The sequence below is a fragment of the Papio anubis genome, chromosome 13 (assembly GCF_008728515.1).
Source record: "Papio anubis isolate 15944 chromosome 13, Panubis1.0, whole genome shotgun sequence".
In the NCBI taxonomy this organism is placed as follows: Eukaryota; Metazoa; Chordata; class Mammalia; order Primates; family Cercopithecidae; genus Papio; species Papio anubis.
The window spans coordinates 26,898,915-26,914,397 of record NC_044988.1 but is presented as its reverse complement, the minus strand read 5'-3'; the positions used below and the strand labels follow the sequence as shown (position 1 = coordinate 26,914,397).

The 15,483-nt window shown below is 44.9% G+C and overlaps 1 long non-coding RNA gene across 2 annotated transcripts in view; it reads left to right on the top strand.

Annotated features, from left to right (window-relative positions):
* Positions 1-15,235, top strand: part of LOC103878398 — a 57,235-nt gene extending 42,000 nt beyond the window's left edge. For both annotated transcript variants that reach the window (XR_002517633.2, XR_004177841.1), the window contains exons 2-4: positions 5,171-5,271; positions 5,856-5,923; positions 13,806-15,235. This is a non-coding gene — a long non-coding RNA (uncharacterized LOC103878398). The remainder of the gene's footprint in view (positions 1-5,170; positions 5,272-5,855; positions 5,924-13,805) is intronic.
* The last annotated feature ends 248 nt before the right edge of the window (positions 15,236-15,483 follow it).

The window sequence follows — 15,483 nt, the reverse complement described above, 5'->3', positions numbered from 1 at the left end:
CTAGTTTTTTGTATTTTTTAATAGAGACGGGGTTTCACCGGGTTAGCCAGGATGGTCTCGATCTCCTGATCTCATGATCCGCCCGTCTCGGCCTCCCAAAGTGCTGGGATTACAGGCTTGAGCCACCGCGCCCGGCCGATAGTAGAGTTTTTAAAAAGTGTTATAGCAACTGTTGTGTGAAATTGACTCTCATCTCCTCCAGTATAAGGTATAATCAGACTATCTTTCATTGATAGATGTTAATACTTTAACATGGACCTAAATCCAAGCATACCTCTTAAAGTTATATCTTAAAGAAGGGAGTCTAGGCCAGGCATGTTGGCTCACGCCTATAATCCCAGTGCTTTGGGAGGCTGAGGAGAGAGGATTGCTTGAGGCCATGAGTTCAAGACTAGCCTGGCCAACATGGTGAGACACTTTCTCAGCCAAAAAAAAAAAAAAAAATTTAAATAAAAAGAAGGTTGTCTATTAGGTTTTTATCTGTTTAGCAGGAGAGATGAGTCAGTTGAAACTGGAAAACTGTGTGTTCACAAGGCTTGGAAAGATTATCTCAAAATGTAATCCTGGTACAGGGTGTGGTGGGTGGGGAGCCATGGCAAATGGAAGCAAAAGCCATAAATTAAAACAAATTTAAGAGGCTTATCAACCAAATGTAAGTGTAGACCTTGTTTGGATCCTGATTTGAACAAGCCAACTATAAAACACACACACACAACATAAGACAATTAGATGTGAACCCAAAAGTATCTGAGACAGGTTATCAGTTGATTACAAAGTTTATTTTGCCAAAATTAAGGACATGCCCATGACACAGCCTCGGGAGGTCCTGAGGACACGTGCCCATGGTGGTCAGGGTACAGCTAGCTTTTATGCATTTAGGGAAACACGATACATCCATCAATGCGTGTGAAGATTTACATTGGTTTGACCTGGAAGGGCAAGACAAAAAGTAGGGGGCCTTCCAGGTCAGAAGTAGATTTTATTTATTTGTTTTTGAGATGGAGTCTCGCTCTGTTGCCTAGGCTGGAGTGCAGTGGTGCAGTCTTGGCTTATTGCAGCCTCTGCCTCCCGAGTTCAAGCAATCCTCACACCTCAGCCTACTGAGTAGCTAAGATCACAGGCATGCGCCACCACACCCGGCTAATTTTTTTTGTTTGTTTGTATTTTTAGTAGAGATGGGGTTTCACCATGTTGGCCAAGCTGGTCTCAAACTCCTGACCTCAAGTGATCCACCCACCTGGGCCTCCAAAGTGCTGGGATTACAGGTGTGAGCCACCGCGCCCAGCCTAGATTTTAGAATTTTCTAATTGGCAATTGGTTGAAAGAGTTATTGTCGATAGAAAGGAATATCTGAGTTATGATAAAGGGTTGTGGAAACCAAGGTTTTATTATGCGGCTGAAGCCTCCACGTAGCAGGCTTCAGAGAAAGTAGATTGTAAATGTTTCTTTTCAGACTTAAGCTCTGTTTTGATATTAATGCTGGAGGATATAATGAGACATGTTTGACCCCCTCTTCCATTATGGCCTGAACTAGTTTTTCGGGTTAACTTTGAAATGCCCTTGGTTGGGAGGAGGGGTCCATTTGGATGGTTGGGGGGCCTTAGAATTTTATTTTTGGTTTACATAATGAAATAAGTACATAGGGATATTTGATGACATTAAGAGATTTAAAAAATTTAGATTGTAGTAATGTTAAAAAAAATTTAAGAGATATGTATTACAGATGAGGTATTTATAGATGAAATGACATGATATCTGTGATATCTGAAATGTAAAAAATATATCCCAAAGTGTCAAGGTAGGGGTTAAATGTATGGGGGCAGGAAGGGAGGTTAGAGATGAAATAAAATTGGTCCTAATGATTGTTGAAGATGAGTGATGGATACAGGAGTGATGGTTTCATGATATTATTCTATTTCTCTTTATTTGAGACAGGATCTCGCTGTGTTGCCCAGGCTGGAGTAATCATGGCTCACTGCAACCACAACGTCTCTGGCTTAAGCAATCCTTCCACCTCAGTCTGCTGAGTAGCTGGAACCACAGTTGTGTGTCACCATTCTGGCTAATTTTTTTCTTTTTCTCCAGAGATGGGGTCTCAACCATGTTGCCCAGGCTGGTCTCGAACTCCTGGGCTCAAAGGATCCTCCCACCTCAGCCTCCCAAAGTGCTGGGATTACAGACGTGAGTCACTGTGCCCAGCTCTCTCTACTTCTCTGTGTTGAAAATTTTTATTAAGCAAATTTAAAAAGGAAGGACCTAAATGGATGCTTACCTCTGTTAACTTTCTTTGGTAGGTGAGGGAAAAAATAATAAAGATTTCCTCTCAAGTTGGGCATATGATTTTTACCTTTATTAAATTTATAATCAGACAAATCTCATTCAGCTCTTTGTAATCTTATGATTCTTTGAGTATACAATTCTGTGAAGTTGTGATCAGTTGACATACTTGTCATAATAATCATTAGCACTAGTCCCACGTTGGGTTGGAGGGGGAGAAAAGGAAGGAACTATTTGCTGACTTTTTGTGCCAAGGGAGGAACATGGTCTGAATATTTGCAGTGGGGTGGGAATTGTGGGACAACAGAGTGTTATGCTTCTGCACACTTACATAAATGTGGGTGAGAGAGTAGTTATGGTTTGTGTAGTAAAGCTCATTTTAAAGTAACTCTACATCTGTGTTAGTCTGTTCTCAAACTGCTATAAATAAATACTTGAGACTGGGTAATTTATAAAGAAATGAGGTTTAATTGGCTCATGGCTCTGCAGGCTGTATGGGAAGCATGGCAGCATCAGCTTCTGGGGAGGCCTCAGGGAGCTTACATTCACTGCAGAAGGCAACCAGGCTGTGCTCCAACTACCCTGGGCACATGTCAGCACCTCCTGAGGCTGTGTCACTGACATGCGTCCTTAACTTTGGCAAAATATACTTCCTAAATTGACTGAGATCTGTCTTAGATTTTGGGGGTTCACAGTACCTCATGGGACTTAAAGACTATTGGATCAATAAAATGAGGTGTCATTTCTTTTATCCGACACTGTGAGCTTTGTGATCCATTAGCGCCTTCTCTCCATGGCAATTTAACTCCATGGAAATTACATATTTGTACACAAATTTCTTCCATTGTACTGTGAACCCCCCTTGAGGTTAAGAACCATGCCTTTGTTTGATCTTAAAAATAAAATTGGCATTGGTGGCTTCCAATATGCTAGGTCCTCTGCCATGTCCTTGTTAAGAAAGCTAAGATTTCTGTTTCCTTGGAGCTTCCAGTCTAGTTGGGAGACAAACCTTAAGCAAACTCACAAACAGGATTACAAGATGTAGTAAGTGCCATGAAGCCAATAAAGGAAGAGAATAACAGGAAAAACTAGATGAATTAATAAAGGAAGGCCTTTACTAATTCTTTCTGAGAAAGGACATTTGAACTGAGACTTGGAGGAAGAGGGCCAAACCAGCATGTGAAGAGCTGGGCAAGGGTGATCCAGGCCCAGGGAATGGGGTGTGCAAAGGCCTTGAGGTGGCAGAGGGCTGAGAATGTTCAAAGGATTGAAAGTAGGCAGGCTGGATGTGGTGGCTTACGCCTGTAATCCTAGCACTTTGGGAGGCTAAGGCGGGAGGACTGCTTGAGCTCAGGAGTTCGAGACCAGCCTGGGCAACATTGTGAAACCCCGTCTCTACATACAAAAATACAAAAACTAGACAGGCATGGTGGTGCTCATCTGGTAGTCCCAGCTACTCAGGAGGTTGAAGTGGGAGGATTCATTGAGCTTAAGAGGTTGAGGCTGCAGTGAGCTGTGATCATGCCATTGCACTCCAGCCTGGGTGCCGGAGCAAGAACCTGCTTTGGGGGGGAGGGGAAAGGAAGCAATATGGAACCCATAACCAGTGTTGTGGGAAAGGGAGTTAAAGCAGGAATGTAGGAGTAGCATATGGGATGTTCTGGAGAAAAGTTAAGTGTTTTGAATTTTATCCTAAAGGATAAATATGCCATGGTTAGGACTGTATAAAGAGACAGTGGTTTCATCTGGTTTCCCCTAGAAGAAGACCACATCAAAGTAGTCTGTTTGGGAGGTGGTGTAAGGAAGCATCAATAGAAGAGTGGGAAATTGAGGCAAGAGGGGGAAGAAATCCAACAAAGGATGAGTTATAAATCAAGTTATCACTGTGGACAACTGAAGCTTAATCCCTCTGAAGAGCTCTGGGAACCACTGTTGAATGTACCCCTCAAGTTATCCCACTTGAGTTTGAGAGAACTCGGATATTTATTTATTAATTATTTATTTACTATTTGTTTTTTTGAGATGCAGTTTCACTCTGCTGCCCAGGCTGGAGAGCAGTGGCATAATCTTGGCTCACTGCAACCTCTGCCTCCAGGGTTCAAGTGATTCTTGTGCCTCAACCTCCTGAGCAGCTGGGGTTACAGGCACGTGCCACCATGTCCAGCTAAATTTTGTATTTTTAGTAGAAATGGGGTTTTGCCATGTTTGCCAGGCTGGTCTTGAACTCCTGACCTCAAGTGATCTGCTCACCTCGGCCTCCCACAGTGCTGGGATTACAGGCATGAACCACTGCACTCATCTAATATATTATTAATTATTTTGTTTATTTTAGAGACAGGGTCTGGCTCTGTTGCCGAGACTACAGTGCAGTGGCATGATCATAGCTAACCTCAGCCTGGAACTCCTGGGCTCAAGTGATCCTTCTGTCTCAGCCTCCCCAATAGCTAGGACCCCAGATGGGCACCACGCCTTGCTAATTTTTTTTTTTTTCCCAGAGACAGAGTCTTGCTATGTTTCCCAAGCAAATTTCAAACTCTGACCTGAAGTCGTCTTCCCACCTCAGCCTCCCAAAGTGTTGGGATTACAGGTGTGAGCCACTGCAACTGGCCCAGAACTGGAGTATTTATCCACCCAATCCTGTAAGCCATTGCTTGAGGTCTGGGAGACAAGAAAATGTCTTGTGAGGCACAAGCAGGTATTTCTAGCCTGCTGCAAGGGGTAGACAAAACAGCTTCTTTACCAGAGAAAATCTTCTGGCAAAGAACTATGAGTTCTGGTGTTGGAAGTCACGTTAGTGAATACTGAAGTGGTAAAGGTAAAGATACATGGCAGATAGTGTCTGCTGCAAACATAATCCAGTTTAGAAGTTAGTACTTCTCTTTCATTCTTTCAGTGAACAAACCAGCAGACCAATTCAGAGTCCATTTCAGTGGTGCAGGTGAGAGGTATTAGAGACCTGGACAAGATGGTGGCAGATGAAGATGGAGAGAACAGGTGGGCCTCAGATTTATGTTGGACATAGTATCAATACCTTGGTGATAGTTTGAACATTGGGCATGAGGTAAAAGGGAATTTCAAGAGTGATTTCTGGTTTAAATATTTGGGTGGGCCATGGTGCCATTTACTGAAATCAGATAACTGGGAGAGGGATGAGTTTGGGTCATGTATTATAAATGACATCAGTTGGCGCAGTTGTGTGACTTTCTCCAGCAATGCTGAGTTGGCATAGAGGAGTTGGGTCTCAGATTTCAATCATAAGCAAAGGTTTGTTATGTGCGTGCAGCAGGGGGAGAGGGCAAGGGAGTTGAAGACATTTGCAAGGGAGTGGTTAGCGTAATGTTGAACTAAGGACTCTAAATTCATAGACAGGAAAATGAAAGCAGGAATGAGCAGTTGGTCAGAGAAAAGATGGTGGGATGTAAGCTGGAGGAATAGGAGTGTGTGGTCTTATTAACCTTGGTAGACATAGCTCCTGGCACATAGTAAAAGCTCAATATTTGTAATGAAAATCTGTAAAATATGTGTGTGTGTATATATTTATTTATTTATTTATTTATTTATTTATTTTTATTTTTTAGAGATAGGATCTCACTGTGTTGCCCAGGCTGACCTCCTGCCTTATATACCACCTCACCAAGCTTAACAGGTAATTACTGACCTGAGGGTGGGTAATAGATTGAATCGCACATTTCTCCAGTTCTCTAGTTCTTGGATTCAGCAGTCTTTTTGAATGAGTCCATTGTATTTCTCTCTTCAATTTCTTCCCCTTAAGGATCAGCACACAAGAACTTCTCTGCTTCCAGTCTCCAGTGGAGTGTAAATAAGAGTTTCTGATGCCCACTCCTGAAGTTACTCTGTGCTTGTGGGAAGGTGGATCTACTATAGACTGATCTCTGGATATTTCATTCATTCATTTAGCCATCTATTCATTCATTTATCTGTTCATTCAATAAGTCCTCACTAAGCACCTACTACGTGCCTACCCTCAGGGTTTTGAGGTTTGGAGATAACAAAATGAATGGATGAGTAGATGGCCAAAAAAGTTTTGGTTATTAGGGAGCTACAAATAGCACCTGAGTTTCTGAACGTGAACTTTTTGGCTCCCCGCCCTTCATACACAGTTATATTGAGACTAAAGGAGGGAAGAAAGCTTTTATTCTTTTGCCTGCTGTGTTGTTTTACAATTTTATAAAAATGTACAATGCTCTGAAGAAGCTCAGGCAGAAATAATTCTTTCTATGTATCTAAAAATGTACAGATCTATCTCTCTAAGAGCCATGGTGGGGTCAGCAGTTGCGCCCCCATAAAGAGTGGGATGCAGAGTTTCACCCCTTTAACGTTTTTAAAGCCACTAAGGTGTTATTTTTTAGAATGGTTTTACCTATTTAAGGGTAATGCTCACCAACCCTTCTTCAGAATTTGTGCAATCTTCCATGAGAGACACGTCATTTAATTTCTAGGATCAGCCATGTATATTGTTTTCCTAAACTGTCTGCCACCCCCAGGCAATCTGTGAAGAAGAAATCTCTCCTCAAAGTAAAGGAAACCAGGCTTTCAGGGGCTTTACTGTTGCAGACTGGAGGGGGCAAGTCTCAGAGGGGTTCACTGAGTACCTGGCACGGTGGGGTGCGTAATAGATGCTCAGCAGATTCTTGTTTGACTCATGGATTGAAAAAAATTTCACGAGGGCTGCAATGTGTCCCCAGCGCCTAGTATAGGGCCTCCTTCTTTGTAGGTGCTCCGTGAAAATGTTTATAGAATGAACGCACAAGTGAAGATTACAGGGGAAGACTGAGCTTTGGAAATCCTGAAGTGTGCTCTAGGGTTGACTCATTTGATTCCTTGGGAGGAAAAAACAAACTTTTATTCCTCTGTCTACTCTCATTCAACACTGCACACTTCCATGATGAGATGTGTGAGTGGGGCTGAGGTGAGGAGATCCACACACACCAAACAACACTCCAGCACAGCCCTGCCGGGCGTCCTCTACTTCAGTTCAATTAGCCACAGATGATGGACTCAGTCCCACAAGACTGCTTCCCACCTCACATCCTCACATGCCAATCTCCAATGGTCACCTATACTTCTGTTTTTCTTTTTCTTTTTTTTTTTTGAGACAGGGTTTCATTCTGTAGCCCAGACTGGAGTACAGTGGTGCAATCATGGCTCGCTGTAGTCTTGAACTCCTGGGCTCAAGCGATCCTCCCACATCAGCCTCTCAAGTAGCTGAGACTACAGGCATATGCCACCATGCCCAGCTAATTTTTGTAGTTTTTGTAGAGATGGGGTTTTGCCATGTCGCCCAGGCTGGTCTTGAACTCCTGGGTTCAAGTGATCCTCCCACCTTGGCCTCCCAAAGGGCTGGGATTACACGCATTAACCGCCAGGCGGGGCCATCACCTGTACTTCTGAACTGCTGACTGTAAATCATGGCTCTCCTTATCCCTCTTTGGGTTTGATTAATTTGCCAGGATGGCTTACAAAACTGAGGAAAACTCGTTTATCACTTTATTATAAAGGATATTACAGCCTGAGCGAGGTGGTTCACGCCTGTAATCCCAGCACTTTGGGAGGCCAAGGCGGGCGGATCACCTGAGGTCACGAGTTCAAGACCTGCCTGGCCAACATGATGAAACCCCGTCTTTACTAAAAATATAAACAAAAATTAACCAAGCGTGGTGGTGGGTGCCTGTAATCCCAATCACTTGGGAGGCTGAGGCAGGAGAATTGCTTAAACCCGGAGGCAGAGGTTGCAGCAGCAAGCCAAGATTGCACCACTGCACTCCAGCCTGAATGGAAGAGTCACATAGGTATGTGAGAAGGAGCATGGAGCTTCCATGCCCTCGGGCTCCACTCTCCAACCATGTCCACAAGCTCCACAAACCTAAAGCTTTCAAATCTTATTGTATAACAGGTTTTATAGAACTTTACCTCCAGCTTCTTCTCCTCTCTTTCCCAGAGATCTGCGGAGAGAGCTGCAAGTTCCAGCCCTTTGATCACTTGGTCATCCTGGTGACAGACCCCATCCTGAGGCTCTCCAGGGGCCCTACCCTAAGTCACCTCATTAGCATAAACTCAGGTGTGGTCCAAAGGGGCTTATTATGAATAACAAAATATACTCCTGTAACTCAGGAAATTATTCCAAGAGTTTCAGGAGCACCAAATATATTTGATATTATACCAGAATTCCCCTCTGGCTCTGAACAGCAATATGAAATGATTTTAGATTATTTTTGCTTGTGTTCTGCATTCTTTTGGGAAGAAAAGGAAGAGGTTAGGAGGCAGTCCTCCTTAGCCAGTACACCAATCTGACCTGCTCCTCTGTCTGAAATGGGAAAAGTTTCCTCGTGCCCCTCACAGAGCATGCTATGGGGGTGTGCTCGCTTCTTCAGTGCCCTGCTGCTCAAACCTCTAGGAGGAGCAGGCAGATGAGCAGGTTGTGGGGCTGTGACCCCAAGGCAGCCTCTAGGGGGAATGTTTACAGCTCCTGAAGCCCCAGTGGGGCGTGTGTTCGTTCCAGTGTGCTCTTTTAGTTTTGCTATCTGTGGGCGGCTTGTGTTAACCAGCTCAATTAGACCCTCTGCTTTATTGCAAGGACAGAGGGCTTTTCGTCTTGGGGTTCTTGCCTTAGTATATCAGAAAAATTGGATCACATGTGGGCACAGTTAAGTGTTTTGAATTTTATCCTACATACAAAAATACATGGAGAATGAGTGCAAGGTTTTACTGAATGGTGGAAGTAGCTCTCAGCAGATGGATGGGGAGCCAGAAGGGAGACAGAGTGGGAAGGTGGTTTTCCCTGGAGTCTGCTGCTCAGTAGCCAGACTCAACTCCAGCCACCCCGGCCAAATTCCCCTTGGCTTCTGTGTTGTTCCGCCGGTGGATGACCTGCCAGGGTCTGCTGGTGCCTGCCAGTGTGTTCTGTTGGTGTGCTCCTCTTGACGTCCAGCTGCTTGTGTCTCTGCCCACTAGGGTCTTGGGGTTTTTATAGGCACAGAATGGGGGCATGGCGGGCCAGGGTCATCTTGGAAAATGCAACATTTGGGTGCAAAAACAGGAGCGCCTGTCCTCACCTAGGTGCGTGATCACAGACCCAAGGGTGGATCCCTCGCCAGAGACCCCACCCTTCTCCTCCCAGCACTTCCCTGCCCCCACTCCTGTATCACTTCTTCATTCTCTACCTTGTGGAATGTGCCGCTTCAACCATCACTGAAGTAAAAACTTCCGGTTTAGTTGTTACTCCTTTCCCTCATGCAAGAGTGCCATGACCCAAACTACAGAGGGGCAGCTGTAAGGAGAGTGAGTACCGGAAAGTCAGGAGCATGGTTTGTGGGAAGAGGAAGATTAGGGAAAAAGAAGAGCATCATTTTATTTTTTTCTTTCTTTCTTTTTTTTGAGCGAGAGTCTTGCTCTGTCACCCAGGCTGGAGAGCAGTGGTACAATCTCTGCTTACTGCAACCTCTACTTCCCGGGTTCAAGTGATTCTGGCACCTCAGCCTCCCGAGTAGCTGGGATTATAGGCGTGCACCATGACGCCAGGCTGATTTTTGTATTTTTATTAGAGACAGAGTTTCAACGTGTTTAGCCAGGCTGGTCTTGAACTTCTGACCTGAAGTGATCTGCCCACCTTAGCCTCCCAAAGTGTTGGGATTACGGGCATGAGCCACCATGCCTGGCCATTTTCTTCTTTATTATTTGTGTATTACAGAGATGGAATCTTGCCATATTGCCCGGGCTGGTCTTGAACTCCTGGGTGCAACCCATCCTCCCACCTCGGCCTCCCAAAGTGCTGAGATTCCAGGTATGGGCCACCATGCCCAGTAAAGAGCATTATTTCCTGAGCCTTTCAGACAACCTCCGCTGTTACATGCAGCTTGGTTTGTCTTGACTCATGTTGGGGGAGGGCTTGCTTACCACTCATGATGTTGCTTTCATGTAGCAGGGCCTTCTATTACAGTAATCTTCGGGACTTTCCGTATCCTTTGACTCACTCCTCCCAGGAGAAGATGGGTGACTTAATAGAGCGATGAGTTTCGTTGTGGGAAGTGTTGTGGCTCAATTCCTCCCTATCATGGGCCTGGCCAGCCAGCAGAGAGCCCCTATCAGGCTCTGCTCCAGCACCACTTACCTTTGCCTCTGCGGGGGCCTGCAGGCCTCCAGAGCGGCCTGTGACTGGGCGGGTGAGTCTGCCTGATTCTGGGATTTAGTATTAGAAAGCTCACTCTCGCTGTACACCTACAGCCTATCTCCCCACCCAGCCTTTATGAGTAATACGGGTGGCGTCTCATCTCCATCTGCCTGACTCTTGTGACTGTCTTAATCGGTTCCAAGTTTGGGTGGAAAAGGGACTTCTTCAAATCTCAACAGCTGAAGTCTAGTGCTTCAGTAGGAGTGGGGGCTGATCTGGCTGAACCGGCCAGGAGGAAACAGACTGCATTTCCTTGGCTCAGCCGTTACGCAGTTTGCACTGGACAAATCCCCTTTTCTTCATGTGCCTGCCTTGCGGACTGCCAAGCACTCCCTGACAGTTGCTGCTCCCTTCCCTCCATGGGAGGTTAACCTTTGCTGCTGCTGCAGCTGCAGACCTTTCTGCCAGCATCTTCCGCTTGACTAACACCATTGAGGGGGAAGGAGACTTCAGGAACAAAGAACTAGAAGAGTGGGCAGAGGCTGGGCATGGTGGCTCACACCTATAATCCCAGCACTCTGGGAGGCCAAGACAGGAGGACTGTTTGAGACCTGAAGTTCAAGACTAGCCTGTGCAACCTAGTGTGACCCCTGTCTCTACAAAAAGTACAAAAACTAGCTGGGCGTGTTGGTGCACACTTATAGTCCTAGCTACTCAGGAAGCTGAATGAGGCAGGAGGATTGCTTGAGCCCAGGAAGTTGAGGCTGCCGTGAGCTATGATGATGCCACTGCACTGCAGCCTGGGCAATATAGCAAGACCCTGTCTCAAAAAAAAATTCAATGTCAAAAGAGACAAGGATGGGACTGTTTTTACATTTCTACTGTCCTTATGGTTTGGACAAATCCCTCTTCCAGCTTGGGATCTAATTTCCTTGGAAGGAGAGTATATGGAAAGCAAGAAGTTAAGGACCAGAGTCCTTTTTCTGACCACCTTGCTGGCTGTGTGACCTGCAGCACCAAACCTCCTTCCTCTGCCTGAGAGTCACTGCATATTAAGTACAGGCTGTGGCTGTGCTACATCGGTTCCTCTTAGTTTTGTAGAGGTACACTCTCATTAGAGTGCACAATCTGTATTGAGTATGCACTGTGTGCTTGGCACTCTATTGGTGCTATGAGGGACACAGGAGTGAGCCCTTCACCATTGCCTGGCATCTCTGGCAAGGGATGTCAGCTGCAAGCTTCGAGAAGCTGCTCCCTAAGAATGGGATGGATAAAGTACTATGGAGTTTTGATAAACTAGAACTGATCTCTAAAACTTTCTAGGTAAGTCATCAAGCATTTACCAGACAAATTTCTTCAGGGGAGGGCCCCATACGACTCCTATTTGGTTCTCTCCTTGCCTATCCCAGGGAAGGCAGTGGATATGTATTGACTGTGTTGGCACCCGTTATTTACAAAACACTGTACTTAAATTGTGGTTAGGCAGGGACATGTATAGAAAAGGTTTTGTGCCACCACAACCCTGTGATAGAAAGATCTGACTTAAGATTCTTAAATTGTGTTTCTTAAGCATTTACCTTGGTCCTCTTTTCTTTTCTTCTCTTTTCTCCTCTCCTCTCTTCTCCTTTTCTTTTCTTTTCTTTCTTTTTCTTTCTTTCTCTTTTTCTGGCTTCTCCTCATGTGAGCTTTTTCTCTCCCTCCAAAACCAGTCAGATGGCTACATCTAATGGGCCTGTCATCCTCTTGCTAGAAACACAGCACTTTGCAAAACTTGTTTTGTACTAGATTCCCTTAAATGTCCACATGTGGCACATGAGCAGGAGGGCAGTGACATCCACAGAAGGCCTTAAGGCTGCAAAGGATGGTCTTCAAGTGTGAAGTGCCAAGTGAACAGCAGGGAGCTCTGCCCCAACTATTGCCATGCGTGGATGGGGACTCCTGAGGGGAAGGCAAAATGGCTCTTGGTCTCTGGTGCATGCATTAGGCTCTGAGCAACAGTTATTCCTACTATTGTTATTAATAATTTTTTTTTTTTTTTTTTTTTTTTTTTTGGAGACAGAGTTTTCCTGTTTTTGCCCAGGCTGGAGTGCAATGGTGCAATCTCAGCTCACTGTAACTTCCACCTCCTGGGTTCAAACCATTCTCCTGCCTCAACCTCCTGAGTAGCTGGGATTACAGGTGCCTGCCACCACGCCCAGCTAATTTTTTTGTATTTTCAGTAGAGACAGGGTTTCACCATGTTGGCCAGGTTGGTCTCAAACTCCTGACCTCTGGTGGTCTGCCCACCTTGGCCTCCCAAAGTGCTGGGGATTACAGGCATGAGCCACCGTGCCCAGCTATTATTATTAAATAATTACAACTACTCATTTAGTGTTCACAAGCAAATTTCCAGGGTAGAAATTATTGTGACCTACAGCTTACAAAGGAAGAGACATGCCATTTGACTAAGGTTATCCCTATTGACTTAGATATATTCCTAGTAAAAAGCAAAACCAGGGTTCAGATCAGACTCCAAAGTTCTTACACCTTTGCTGAATGAATGATTTAATGAGTACATGACTGGTGATACCACAGTGGTGAGTACAAGCTGAAGTTTCACCAGGAGTTGATGTAATTGTTGAGGATCTGAAACTTTTATGCCTTTCCCCAAGTATTCAAGTATTGGCATGATTTATTATCTAAATTCCAGGTAAGTTATTTGACAGGTATAGGCCACAGGAATCTGTTAATTTCACAAGGTCCTTTTTTTTTTTTTTTTTTTGAGATAGTCTTGTTCTGTTTCCCAGGCTGGAGTGCAATGGCACTATCTTGGCTCACTGCAAACTCTGCCTCCCAGGTTCAAGTGATTCTTGTGCCTCAGCCTTCTGAGTAGCTGGGATTACAGGTGCATGCCACCATGTCCAGCTAATTTTTTTTTAATTTTAATTTTAATTTTTAGTAGAGATGGGGTTTCACCCTGTTAACCAGGGTGTTCTTGAACTCCTGACCTCAAGTCATCCACCCGCCTCGGCCTCCCAAAGTGCTGGGATTACAGGTGTGAGCCACCATGCCTGGCCTGTTTGTTTGTTTTTTGCCTTGTTTTGAGACAGGGCCTTATTCTGTTATTCTTAGGCTGTGTGCATTGGCACCATCATAGCTCACTGCAGCCTTGAACTCCTGGGTTCAAGTGATCCTCCTGCCCCAGCCTCTGGAGTAGCTGGAACCATAGGCGCATACCACATGCCCAGCTTGTTATTGATGTTTCTGATAATCCAGGCAGCTAAAATTTGTATCACCCTTAAGAACTTACAGATACGACTGTAAGATGTGAGAAGGTATTAGTATGGTCATTTACAGAGGCTCTGAGAGTCTAGGCCTTCTGGCCTGGCCTGTTGACTCCAATCTCAATGTTATTCCACAGCCCCAGAGTGTCAAGATAACAAGAAGCTTCTCCTCCCTTCCCTCCATCCTCATAAGTCATCTGCCTTTGGAGGACCTAAAGCCTTGGATTTCCCAGACTATTCCACAGCTTCTTGGAGATAAGCTCATGAGAATTGCCTTGAAACACACACATGGTGATTTTTGTGCTAAGATACTTACTTTTTGGTATTTCCTGCTGGAGCTCGGCTTGGGTGGAGTTCCCTTTGGAAGTTGCCAGAGTTTTCCTGTTTGTGCGGTTGATTTTCAAAACCTCAAATAAACTCTGTTATGTGTTCAGGAGAATAACAACTCAACAACTATTAAGCACCTACTACGAGCCTGGCACTGTTCTAGCAGCTGGGGATACAACAGTGACCTCAGCCGACCCTGCTTTCAGAAAGCTCTCAGTCTGGTCTGGGACAAAGATTAGTAAACAGGCATTTGGCTTCCACGTGGTAAATGCCATGAAGGACAAAGTCCAGGGTGTTGGGGATGGGAGGTGGGGTGCAAATAGCAGGCAGCCAACCCGATCTCAGAAGTGACAGGGCTTGAAGAGGGGAGAGGGGAGTGTGGTATGCCAGGAGAGACTGTCCAGAGCCAGAGACAGCTAAACTGCATGCTAGATATAAGAAACTATTTCTTGTAGAATCTGTTCTCAATTGTCTGCAAGTAGATTGTTTCAGCAACTTGCAAGAAAACTTTTTTCAAGCCTCTTTACAAAGGCTTGAGCATCTCAACTTCCTTTATTTACCCTGCATGTTAATGCAGAGGCATCCAATCTAATGTAGGTGGAGGCACCAAACTGGAGAGCCTGCTTGAAGGAAGGTTTGGGATTAGGCAAATCATTGCATTTCCTGCTTGGAAAAAGGAGAAAGAAGTGAAGTTAGGCAAGATACGCAAAGTGCTTCCTGGATACAAGTAGTTCAGGTCTTTATAGGAAACTTTATTATTTCATTTGAAGTGTCTTTTTGGGATGTCAAGCAGGCACATCTCTGTTCAAATTCCATAAAGCAGCAAAACACATTCCAGGGCCACCAGATGTAAATGACTTGTGCATTATTCTCTTTTTAGAATTTCCTTGCCATTGTTCCCCTCCACTAGTACACATGATAAAGACCAACTTCTTGCCAAAAGAAAAAACGGAGTGGGGATGGGGAACAACACAAAGGCTTCTGTGTATCTGGTCTGTGCTGTTTCTTATGGTTAGTCTTGGATCTACTTTTGACCTCTTGGTCAGGCAATAAAATGCCTATTTGTTTAATTTTAAAACCAACTTTATTGAGGTATAATTTACATACAATAAGTGCACCCATTTCAAGCATACAGTTCTATGAATGTTGACCAATGTATACACCACTGTAAACAACTCCATAACCAAGACAGACATTTTCCTTCTTTCTTTCTTTCTTTTTTTTTTTTTTTTGAGGTAGAGTCTCGTTCTATAGCCCAGGCTGGAGTCCAGTGGCGCCATCTTGGCTCACTGCAACCTCCGCCTCCCGGGTTCAAGTGATTCTCCTGCCTCAGCCTCCTGAGTAGCTGGGATTATAGGCACCCGCCACCACACCTGGCTAATTTTTATATTTTTAGTAGAGATGGAGTTTCACCATGTTAGTCAGGCTGGTCTCGAACTCCTGACCTCATGATCCACCTGCCTCGGCCTCCCAAAGTGTTGGGATTAC